At 33.0% G+C, this 13,044-nt stretch overlaps 1 pseudogene; it reads right to left on the bottom strand.

Annotated features, from left to right (window-relative positions):
• Positions 1–7,013: 7,013 nt before the first annotated feature.
• On the bottom strand, positions 7,014–8,108 carry LOC149558305 (tryptophan decarboxylase 2-like; annotated as a pseudogene).
• Positions 8,109–13,044: the final 4,936 nt, after the last annotated feature.

The raw sequence follows: 13,044 nt of genomic DNA, 5'->3' as shown, positions 1-13,044 counted from the left end.
ACACCTATGGTCACTAGTCATAAACTTTCAAAGAATGATGACTCTGCTAAAGTGAATCATACATTGTACGGGTCAATGATTGGAAAATTGCAATATGTTTTACATAGAAAACTTGACATTGCATTAGTAATTGGTATTGTTTCTATACTTTCTACTAATCTTAGGGAAAATCACATGAAGGATGTGAAAAGGATATTGAGATACATGAATGGTACATAAGACTATGGGTTGTGGTACAAGAAGAGTGACAAGTTTGAGATGAAAATTTTACATAGATGTGGATTGGGCTACAAACATTGATGACATAAATAGTACAAGTGGAGGTACTTTATTTCTAAGTAGGGGATTAATTTCATGGAAAAGCAAGAAGAAAAAGTGTATTACTCAATCCATAGTAGAGGTTGAGCATGTTGTTGTAGAAGTTAATTGCTCAAACATTGTGTGGATGAAGCAATTGTTGAAAGGTATGAACAAATGTATTATTGAACCTGTGGTGATATATTGTGACAACACAAGTGTTATAAACATGTCTAAGAATATTGTGATGTACACAAAGTCAAAATAAATTTCAATCAAGTATCATTACTTGAGAGAGTTGGTACAAGACAAAGAAGTGAGATTGGATTATGTGAACACAAAGGAGTAGATAGATGATATAATCACTAAGAATGCATACATGTATCTAAGAGGTAAGTTAGGAATCATTCTCGTATCTAAAGCTAACTAAGAAGAGATGTAGTATTGCATTAATTGTTATGATCAAAATATCTTATAGATTGATGCAGGAGGTTACAATTTAGGAGTTTCCTAAAGTTGTGAAAATATGGAAAGAAGCATGAGAAGATGAAGTTGCAAGATGTCATTATTAGGATTAAAACACGGATAGAAATAACAATTACATGCAAATATAACCAATAAAAAAAAATAATAGATCACATAGAAAAGAACACAAGGCACCAAGATTTAATGTGGTTCACCCAATCCCTAGGCTATGTCCACCAAATAGCAAGTCTGATATTATTACGATCTAGTGATTACAACCTAATTACAATCTATAATCCCTTTCAGCTCAATACTACCACAAGAACCAATTTTTGCATCACAACTATGAAATAACCCCTAACCCTAAGCTCTTTTATACAAGTAATTTTATCACTTTAGGGATATAATTAATAATTACATGTCAGCCCAAGATCTCAATAAAAGAGGGCCCAAATTTATTTATTTTTGGGGCGATGCCCTGAGTCCCAAAGAATTTATGAAGTATGTATAGTACTTTCCTGATCAGTCACCATGATCTAACAATCTCCCACTTGGGGACTGATCAGGCCCCACAAACTACAATCTCCCACTTGTAGACTAATCCTATAGCTATTCTACTACTCCATGAGGCTCCCACTCGATCAAACCACCCTAGAATCTACTATTATTTTATTCATTTTTAGTTGAGAAGACCAACTGAAGCTGAAGAGGATTTTAGCTTCTCCTTTGTTACTACCTTTGTAAACATATCTGCTAGATTGTCATTTATATGTATCTTCTCCAACTTTAACTGTCCATCCTCCAAAACTAACCGAATGAAATGGTAATATAACTATATGTGTTTGGTCTTTGAATGCAGATCTAAATTCTTTGCAATATGAATGGCACTTTGACTATCTATAAAAAAATAATTATCCTTTTGAGTGTGTCTCAATTCTTCTAAGAAGAACTGAAGCCATATCATCTCCTTGGCTACCTTTTTAGCAGCTACATACTCTTCCTCTATAGTGGATAAAGCATTAACCTTTTATAACCTAGAAACCTAGCACATGGTTGTCCCACCAATTGTAAATACATAACCTATAGTATTGTGCCTGATATCAATATCCCCTACCAAATATGAGTCAACATAGCCCTATAAATAATTAGTAGAGCCCCCAAAGTGTAAACACTTATTGGATGTTCCTCTCAAATATCTTAGAATCCATTTGATTGCATTCCAATGCTCAAGTCATAGATGACTCATATACTTGCTAACAACTCCCACTACATGTGCAATATCTGGCCTAGTACATACCATAGCATACATCAATCTTCCTACAACTAAAGAATAGGGTATTTTTGACATCTTATCCTCTTCTTCTTGTGTCTTGGGACACATCTCTTTAGTCAACTTCAAATGACTAGGTAAAGGTGTGCTGATAGCTTTAGCATTCTCCATAGAGAAACGTTGAAACACCTTCTCCACATAATTAGCCTAAGATAGTGTCAATGTTTTGTTCTTCCTATCTCTACAAATATTCTTTCCAAGGATTTTTTTTTTTGCCCCCAAATCCTTCATAGCAACTGCATGTGCTAACTGGCATTTTAGCCCCTTAATATGATCCATGTTAGACCGAGCTACAAGCATATCATCAACATATAAACATAAAATAATGTAGCTGGCATCATCCAACCTCTTAAAATAAACACAATGATCTAAATGACACCTATTGTATCCATGCTCATGCATAAAACTATCAAATTTTAGATACCATTGTCGAGGTGCTTGATTCAAGCCATATAAACTTTTCTTCAATTTGCACACTAATTTCTCCTTACCTTTGACCACAAATCCTTGTGGCTAAGCCATATATATCTCTTCATCCAAATCAACATGAAGGAAGTTTGTTTTAACATCAACCTACTCTAAATGCAAATATTTAGTAGCCAAAAGACATAAAACAGTATGGATAGAAGTCATCTTAACAATAGGAGAAAATATCTCATCAAAATTAATGTCATTTTTCTATGCAAATCCTTTCACAACTAACTGAGCTTTAAATCTTTTTTTACCTTCATCCTCTTTTTTTAACCTGTAAACCCACTTATTTTTTAAAGCCTTTTTACCTATAGGAAATTTGTATAAATCCCAAGTCTTATTTTTCAGCAAAGAGTCCATTTCATCTTTCATTGCAGACTCCCACTGAATCTTAGTATCCACCTACACAGCTTCATCATAACATTTAGGTTCACTAGCATCAGTAAGTAAAATTGAATATAAAGATGAAGAGAATCATTCTAGAGGTCTAATTGACCTTGTGGACCATCTAATATTCACTGATGTGTGTGTTATTTGTTGTTGCAGTTGTTTCACATCATGAGGAATGGCTAGAACATCAGCTTTTGGAGTATAATCCAACATTACATAATCATCTTCTTTCTTATCATGTTGCTGCAATAGATCTTTGTACGACACTTTCTCATTGAATATGACATCCTTGCTTCTTAAAATTTTATGATTTTCAAAATCCCAAAGCCTATAAGAAAATTCATTAATGCCATATCCAACAAATACACATTTATTTGACTTAGCTTCCAACTTGGTTCTATTTTCATAATCTATGTAAGAAAATGCTTCACAACTAAAGGTTTTGAGAAAAGAATAACTCACCTTCTTACCAATACATGCTTCCTCTAGAATACCATAGCCCAAAGGAGTAGAGGGACCTCTATTAATCAAATATATAGTAGTATTGATAGCCTTCACCCACATGTGTAAGGGCAACCCAGCATGCAACCTCATGCTCCTTGTGTGCTTCATTATAGTCCTATTCATGCATTTAGCCACTCCATTTTCCTATGGAGTCCTTGGAATAGTTTTCTATCTACAAATACCATTAGTGGAGCAATAATCTTCAAATTCATGACTGCAATACTCACCACCATTATTAGATCTGAAACATTTTAATTTCTTACCAATCTCATTTTCAACCAAGCATTTCCATTTTTTAAAAGTTTGAAATACATCAGATTTCTGTCTAAGGAAATAAACCCATACTTTTCTAGTTGTGTCATCAATAAATGTAACATAATAATGAGAGCTTCCAATGGAAGATACTTGAGCCAGTCCCCATACATCTGTATGCACAAGCTCTAATTTCTCCTTTTTGTTTTCCTTCCCAATCTTTACAAAACTCACTCTCTTTTGTTTTCCATACACACAACTTTCACATAAATCCATATTAACACATTTCAAACTTGGTAAAACTTTCTTTAAATGAAGTACTTTCATACCTTTCTCACTTATGTGTCTAAGTTTGTTGTGCCACAATGCTACATCAGAATCTACAGCAACTAGTTGTTCTCCCTACTCAACTGCAGCATTTTTTCCTGAACATTCATTTTTCTCCAAAATAATTAAAGTAGAAGGAACAATATGACCTGTAAAAAGATATAAGGTGCCTACTTTCACACCTTTTGCTACTACAAGGTAACCTTTTGAAACCTTGCAATTTTTATCATCACCAAGTTTCCCTATTGAAATTAAATTCCTACTCAGCCTTGGAACATGTCTTACCTCATGTAGTAGCTAATGATTCCCATTCTGCAACATAATCTTAATTTTTCCCTTTCCAACAATCTAACAAGGTTCATTATCCCCCAAATAAACAAGCCCAAAATCCCCTTGGACATAACCAGTGAAATAACCTCTATGAGGTGTAGCATAAAGTAAAGCACCAGAATCTAAAACCCATGAATCATCAACACTTTCTAAAGATAGAAGCAAAGCATCCTCTTTAGATTTGTTACTTACCACATTTGCCTCCTTGTCTCCATCTAGTTTATCTCCTTCATTTTTCTTTCAATTCAAGCAATCTTTCTTTTTATGACCTGGTTTCCCATAGTACTAGCAGTCATTTGGTCCTTTTGATTGAGACCTTCTCCCCTTTGACTTTCCTCTTGATTTCTCACAATTTCCAGAATTACTTCCTCTCTAAGTCGTTCTATCCCTACTTTGTGCATTCAAAGAACTTCCTGATGTAGATCCACCTAAGGATTTCCTATGAGTTTAGTTAGTCAAAATAACACTAATCACATCATCATATTTTAGGGTACTAGATCTAGGAATAAAATTACTCACAGTCATTACCAAGCCATTCCAACTTTCAAGCAAAGAACACAAAATCATGAGAGCCCTAATTTCTTCTTCAAAATTGATACCCATAGAAGATAACTGACTATTAATAGTATTAAACTCATTTAAATGATCTGCAATAGATCCACCTTTTACCATTTTCATATTAAATAAATTCTTTATGAGAAATACCTTGTTTGAAGCAGAGGGCTTTTCATACAGTGTCACTAGGGTTTTCATCAACTCTTCTGTTGTCTTTGCTTTTGTAATATTTGTTAGTAAATAGATTGTTCTTCTTTTGACTCTCCTTTTAATTTTCCCAATCTATAATGAAGAACAACTTTACCTAACTGTTGGGAAACTGTTTCTGAGGATAACTAGTTTCCCTCTGAATTAAGGTACAGCTCCCTATGTGAAAAATATTCAATGAATTTTATTTCAATACTAATCCCTACTACAAGTATGTTATTAACTAGAGAACAATAGAGGAAATCGAGTTCCACCCAGGCAAGTGAAATCTTAGGTAGGATTTAAATGCAAAGATGCTATGTTGTGACTTTCACAATCTTATGAATTTCCTAACGAAGCAATTATGAAATATGCAAATTATGAAATGCAATTGAAGAATGATTATGCAAGTTATGAAATGCAAATGAAGTAGCTGATGTAATTCCACAACCAGTTATAATTCTCTGATTATCCTACTGATTGGTTAAACTGAAAACAATGGAACAAAACTCTGTTTATTTATCATTCCCAATTCAACATAATGAAATAACACCAAATACAGTTGGACAGAAAATAAATGGCACTAGACTTGATTGTCTCTACAACTAGCTTTACACCTAAAATTTACCCACCCCTATATGCAATGAAATGAAAAACCTAAACTAACATGCCCCCTCCTCTGCTCCAGCTCTCTGACTGTATGCAAGAAAAGAATAACCCCCTTGTTTAGATTCTCTTTTGGTGACTTATCGATAACCAAAACCGTCCTTTCATCTTCTAACTTGTGACTTTTCACATTTATGTCTTCCCATCTTTTGATTTTCTCTTTCATATTTAAATCCATTTCAAATATTTCCAAAGTTTTTCTTTTTATTCAGCACTGATTGGGACCTTTCAAATTCTAAAAGAAATGTCATTTAAATGAGATTTCTTTTTAAAACATAATGATGGTTTCCTTCTCTTAAACCCACAATAGTACTAATATTCTTGTCTATGGGTATAGTATGTTATTCAAATGAGATCTCCAATCTTTAATTAACTGTAGACTTGTCACAGCTTTTAGTTTTGCCAGTAATTGTAATTAACTGTGCTTTGCATTTCAAGGAAGCAAGCCCCAATAGAATTCTCACTGCTTTATCTCAAAGAAAAAAAAAAAGAAATCCTTCTTGAGTGTCAGATGAATGCAATAGTTAAGTACTTTGTGGCCATGCCTCTTAACAAAACATTGAGAGAGCAGAATGTCAATAAATGTTCAAGATAAGTTCATAAGATAGCCATCTGTTCACTATTATCTATGACACTTGATGATCATCAGCTTTCCAAAAGTAGTCGCTTGCTATATTCCTTCATTTCCATTCGAGTGCATAATTTATGTGGTGATCAGTATCTATTGTTACATTCAAGAAGGAAAATGGTCTTGAATTCCAACTGTAAAATGCTTCCTGTCTTTAACAAATTGTATTCACTTCCTCCCAATGAATTCAAAATGTTTGAAAAGCCTTATTGCTGCCAAACTATTATATGTTTCAAAATGGGCTTCATTTCCCCATTGCCTCCATGTATATATCTTAACAACAACTAGAATTATGGTCAAGCAACTATAAAATATGTGTGTGTTTACCATGATAAATATAAATTGATGCAATTTCTCAAGACATGTTTGCAGTTATTTTGCATTGCACTACTCAAAACATGCCTCGATGAACTGTGAACGGTATAATTCAGTAGCTTGTGTCCATGGGATGTAGACCCATTAGATATGTCCCTTCCTTCAATCTTAGATCATTTGCATGGAGAAAAGTTGGTATTATAGTACTTTGATTCAATGCAAAAGTTTGTAATTGAACTTGATGTGACAGTCAGCATCAGAGATAAAGCCCAATAACGTTCACATGTCATAGTTATGTTAATGTTCCACCCACATTGAAGCATAAAGCATATAATCCATATGTGACAAGTATATATGCCCACTTCCATTTATGGCATCCAACAAGCTTGAATTTAGAGTGCGGCCATTGTTTAGATCATCTGCTGGAGATAACACTCGAAAACAAACTAATACAAAAGTACGAGGTGACATGATATTCATGTGTGTCTAACTATTGCTTTGGAAAAATCCACCTCAAACTTTTAATCCCCAGTGACAATATTTTAAAAATTTTGAGCAAGACTAATGTGATTTCTGATATAAGCTTGTAAATTTGAAATTCCATTTAGACGCAAGACCATCCACAACTTCAAAGATCTAAAATGACTCCCGAGTGGTATTTGCCAATTTCTGTAATCTATCACAAGTTGAGAGTTTGATGCCTTATTCCTTAAATATTCAAGATCTATACGCAAAGCTTGAACTCAAGCCTTTTGAGTCTTTAACCCAAAGAGTTGAGCAATCAAAATTGGTGAGAAGCCATTTATGGGGATTCATATTGAAAGAGTTTGCATCCTCCAACCCATAAAGATAATGTTGATATTCAAGGCATATACAAGCACAACCAGCATAAGCAACATCAACATGAAGCCATATGTCATGTTCCCTTGCTAGTTTTCCAAGTTCGAACAAAGGATCTAGAGCTGTTGATGATGTCCTCTCAATCATTGCACATAAAAAAAAAAGTGGATGCAAACCATCACTTATGTATGCCTCTATGTATTTGAGAGAAATGTCAAGAGACAGGGCATATTTAATAGAAGAATTTGTTGATAACACTCTAACATTCTTTTGATATATTCCTACAATTTTACAAGCTTTTTCAATTGAGGAGTGTGGTTGATCAGATACATATATGAATAGCTTGCTAACTGATTCTACACCAATTCTCTTTAAAACTTTGTCTCGTGCAGCTAAGAGTGACACCAATACTGCTTCACTTGCTGAGCCTTGAATAACACCACCCAACATTTCTCCAAGAAAAGATGTTGTGCTACCACCTAAACCAAAATATGCATTAAAATTTGGATTGTACCAATGTGTCAATCCAGGCATTATCTTCTCTTCCACATTATTGTATTAATCATATGAGAAAATCCCATTAGATTCCCCATATATGCCTAGAGATCATAGCTTCACAATCATCCTTTATCTGAGAAGATCATCAATGAAAACGCGATATCCTTGCCGGGTTGGGATCTATAACCTACCCAATATGAACAAACCTTTAGAACAACCCAACCGGCTTAGATAAGGAAAGGAAATGACAAGGAAACCCAAAAAAGATAGCCTACCTAAGGAAGACTTAGACCTAGACTCAACCATCACCAAACCTGACTATAACATCAAAATCCTCCACTTTGACAGCATGGGTATAGGATAAAAAGTGGGGAAACAATATTAAATTTCATCGATGGTGTCAGGGGTAATCGAATGCTTCCAAGTGCTTTTCTATCGAAAAAGATCCCATTCATCATTTGACATAGATCCTTGATTCTTAGCTTTTCCTTCTAATAGCTTCCATAAATCCTTCTGATAAAGATAGTCTTCCATTTGCATCTTCTATAACTAGAAGTTTTTCCCATTAAACTTGTCAACCCTCAACTTACCCTTGTTTGCCATCACTCTCACTCAACTGTGAGACTCCCACTCAACCATGAGACTTTCTTGTAGAGGATAACTAAAAAATAACCTTGCTTTGATACCATTTGTTCAGATTAAACCATGGATAGAAATAAAAATTACATGCAAATATAACCAATAATAGAAAATAATAGATCACACAAAAAAGAACACAAGGCACCAAGATTTAACATGGTTCACCCAATCCCTAGGCTATGTCCACCAAATAGCAAGTCTGATATTATTACAATCCAGTGATTACAATCTGTAATCCCTTACAACTCAATATTGCCACAAAAACCAATTTTTGCATCACAAGTATGAAACAATCCCTAACCCTAAGCTCTTTTATATAAGTAATTTTACCACTTTAGGATGATAATTAATAATTACATTTTGACCCAAAATATTGATAAAATAGGGCCCAAAAAATTTTGGGGTAATGCCTCGAGTCCCAAAGAATTTATGAATTATGCACAGTACTTTCCTAATCAGTAGCCACAATCTAATAGTCATGGACAAAGATGACTAAGGGAGTGATTTTTCAAAGATCGATCAAAACAGTCACAAGAGGATGAAGTGTATTAGTGGGTGATACCTTTGGCATTGTTGTCAAAGAGGGAGATGTATGCCAGTTACCATGCAAGTTACATATTTAAAGAGGGTTATGGTGTGTCACCATTCCTACAAGAAGAGATGTTAAAGAGGGAGTCATTACTACTAGTAATACAATTGTTGTCAAATTGATGAATCTACAATTGGTATCATAGAGGGAGAAGTGTATAAGAATAAACTAATGAAAATATTGGAGGTTTTGTGGATAAGAATCAAAATGAAACTAAGGATATTAATGAATATCTGTTACAGACTACATAAGGAGCTAATAATGAAAAATCCTAAGAAAGTATTTTGCATTTTCATGGTAACTAGAGGTGTTTCCATCAATTCCATAAAGGAAGATTTTTTGAAACTATAATTGAAATAATTTATATTTTTTCATTAATGTCAACCTTACTGGTGAGACATTTTCTAATAGTGTAGAGTATCATATTAGTTGATTTATGAAGAGAATTTGAAAAGAGAGATAAATAGATGAACTAGTGAAGTTGTTGAGTAAAGAGGAGCAAGTATGTTGGAATTATAATGGGCACTTGATTAGTTGGTATTTGACAAGATAATGTGTTGTTTAATCATTATATGAATTGGAAAGGTCAGATAGAGTTGAGGTATAGAAGAGTTGTTGAGTAAAACACAACCTTGACCAAGTACCAATTTTACAAGGTCAATGAAGAAGATGAAGTAGAGGATTAAGGAATATAAGAGATAGATGAGAAAATAGTATTAGCCAAGTGATAGTTATGGTTGAGAAAAATTAACAAGAAAATTGAAGAAGTGACTGAGCATAGTGAAGATCGAGTGAGCCAGTGTAAGAAAAAATGACTAAATTGTAGAGACTGAATAGAACACAATGATGACTAAGTGTTAGCAAAATAAATATTTATAAAAGAATCAAGATTTGAGGCCAACATAGTTAAATTTTTGGATTGGTCATAACACGTGAATGATATTGTTAATCAATCAAAGGAAAGGATTCAAGGAAATATTTTTAGAAGTTTCAAGAAAAGAGAAGGAAAAGATGATGGACAAATTTAATGAATCTAATCAAACCCTAAGATTTACATGATTTTTAAGTGGAAAAGGATCTTGTAGCTATTTATTTAAGGAGGTATTGATATGTTTTAAGTTGGTTGGTTCATAATTGATTGGAAAATTTGTGGAGAACCTATAAAGAACATAGTAGCAAAGGAAAAGTTAGAAGATTGGCACAATGTCATTTGTTGAAGGGTTTCCAAGCATATCCAGGATTGAGAATATGAAGTCTAGTCTATGAACCATCAAATGAGCCAAATGGAGATCTGAACAAGAAAAGTGAGTTGTATCTTAATAGATCAAACCTAGTTGTTACTTTCTAACCATTGTGGCAGTAAAATCCTTTAGTCAAGGTTGACCTAACAAACATCTATAAATCCTTTAATCAAGGTGACATTCTAATAGAATGATCTAAAGTGTCTAACAAGGTCACTCCTAATAGGGTAATTAAATCCTTTAACAGTTTCACACCTAACAATGTGTTTTGTAACCTTTAATAGTGTTGGCTCTTAACTAAGCTCACTTCAGAAGAGTGAAAAGTGGTAGCATGTTACTTGGTGGGTTTTCCCAAATTGGGTGTCCACATTAAATCTTAGTGTCATATATGTGTGAATTTTATTTTCATGATGCATGTTATTTATTTTAAATTATTTCTATTAGTCAGCATATACTAAACATAGAGATAATTAAGTGATGAGTGAATAAGTTAATTTCTTGATGAGTTTCTAGATTGGCCAAGTGGATTTATGAGTTTGAATAAGTTGTTTGAAGTTTTCAAAAGTTAAACTAGTACATCTAGACATGAGGATAATTTATTCACCCCTCCCCTTAGTTATTCTATAATTCTAATATTATTAAAGTCTTATACCTTGTTAGGAGTAGCCTGGTTAGAGCATTTTAGACACTCTTTTGAATGTCACTCTATTAAAGGATTTACAACAGACCTAGAAGGCTCACCTAATTAAGGTATTAACTTTCACAATTGTTAGAGATAAATAGCTAGAAATGATTCAAAATTTCCACTAAGTATTCTTAATTAGATCTTATAAAATTTCACAATATGTCAATATGTCATTTTGATCGTCTATTCTAATCTATAACCTCCTCTTCGATCATAATAATCCTCTCCTTTACTAATATTTAGTAAAAATAAACTTTTTCCACAATTTTCCTCTTCACTCTATGATGATGTGATACCAATTTTTTACTCTCATCCTTAGATAGAAATTCCTTTGATCATAACCCTAAACCTAAATCCAACAATTAAAATCTAATCATTTAGCCTAGTTTTCATATCATCTTTTCCATGCGGCATTTTTCCTTTGTAGAAAACTCTTAATGAATCCATGGACTCAAATGTATTACCTTGATTCTTGTGTCATCACATTTTTTGTTAAATTAAACCTTGATCAGCTACCTTCTAAAATAATTCAAACTCTATAATTATATCTTGAATCTTCATCAGTTTTCTCTTATTTGTTGGTAAGCCTTCACTATCTCTGACAAGTCATTCTTTGTACCAATAATATTCTATTCGTGTTTACTAATAAGACTAAAGTTTATTGGTAAGATAGTTCGTATTCTTCACTAACTTCTAGTTAATCAATTTACCTTATTGTATACTCATATCCTAATCATCTCTTTACAAAATCTTGAGTAATAACCATTAGAAAAATCACATATATTTATAAACAATCAAATAATTCAACTGTCCATCACTATCTGTTTCAATTGTTACCCAATAATATTCCTATCAATATAACTTACGAAAACCTTTACATCAATTAACACCTCTATGCAACAACAATATTTTCCTCTAGAATACATGGTAACATGTTAAAAAAATTATGCCAAATAGTTGGACATCAATTGACAACAATATAATTGATTATCATTGTATCAATCATGTTCTAATCCATACTATATCAAGAATGACACTATCATCAACTTCTTCATAAATCAACCAACTAGATAAATTATGCCAACAATCTGCCCCTTTGGAATTGATGATGCACACTATTGATACTATAGATAGAAGTGGAAATATTTTCCTCTACAACCTTCCTAAGCATCAAGTTAATTTAGTTTCACCCATCCACTAGTTTATCATATCATGTATATAAGATTACTCCCCCTTAGAGTATTCATCCTATTTAGATTCTTAAGAAATTTCCTCATCCTTACTCTAACTCCATCCATGCCCTAAATCCCCACCTTTAACTACTTCTATCTATATGCATTCTCTTTTTCTACCTTTTCTCTGATCTTTCTAGTTTTATCTATAGAACATCATGCATATTTATCTCCCCCTTTGATAGAAATACAAAAGGTGATCAACCATTCTATTATTTCATGTCTTTGATTCTCTTTTTATATATGTCATCTTTCTTGTTTTGATCTTTTTTTCTTCATTTTTAGATTGTCAGAGGATTCCACTTGTACATCAATCCATGCTTATGATTTTTTTAAAATTTTGGCATGAACTAATGCAACTTTCATCTTATGCTTAGTTAGTAGTTGATGGGGATAGGACCCCTAGTATACCTCTTAAGTATTCAAAAAATCCTTTGGTAGAGGTTTTGTGAATATATATGAAACTTTTTCATTAGTAGGAATGCATTACATTATAACATCCTTATCCTATACCTATTCTCTTGGAAACTGATACTTGATAAGCTATGTGCTTTTTTTTTTAGTTCATCATTAAATTCTTTGATATATTCATAGCACTAGTATT

This window comes from Cupressus sempervirens, chromosome 5, assembly GCF_028749045.1.
Source record: "Cupressus sempervirens isolate cs-2001-9-10 chromosome 5, ASM2874904v1, whole genome shotgun sequence".
NCBI lineage: Eukaryota > Viridiplantae > Streptophyta > Pinopsida > Cupressales > Cupressaceae > Cupressus > Cupressus sempervirens.
The sequence above is the reverse complement of the archived record's forward strand: the minus strand, read 5'-3'. Positions and strand labels throughout refer to the sequence as shown.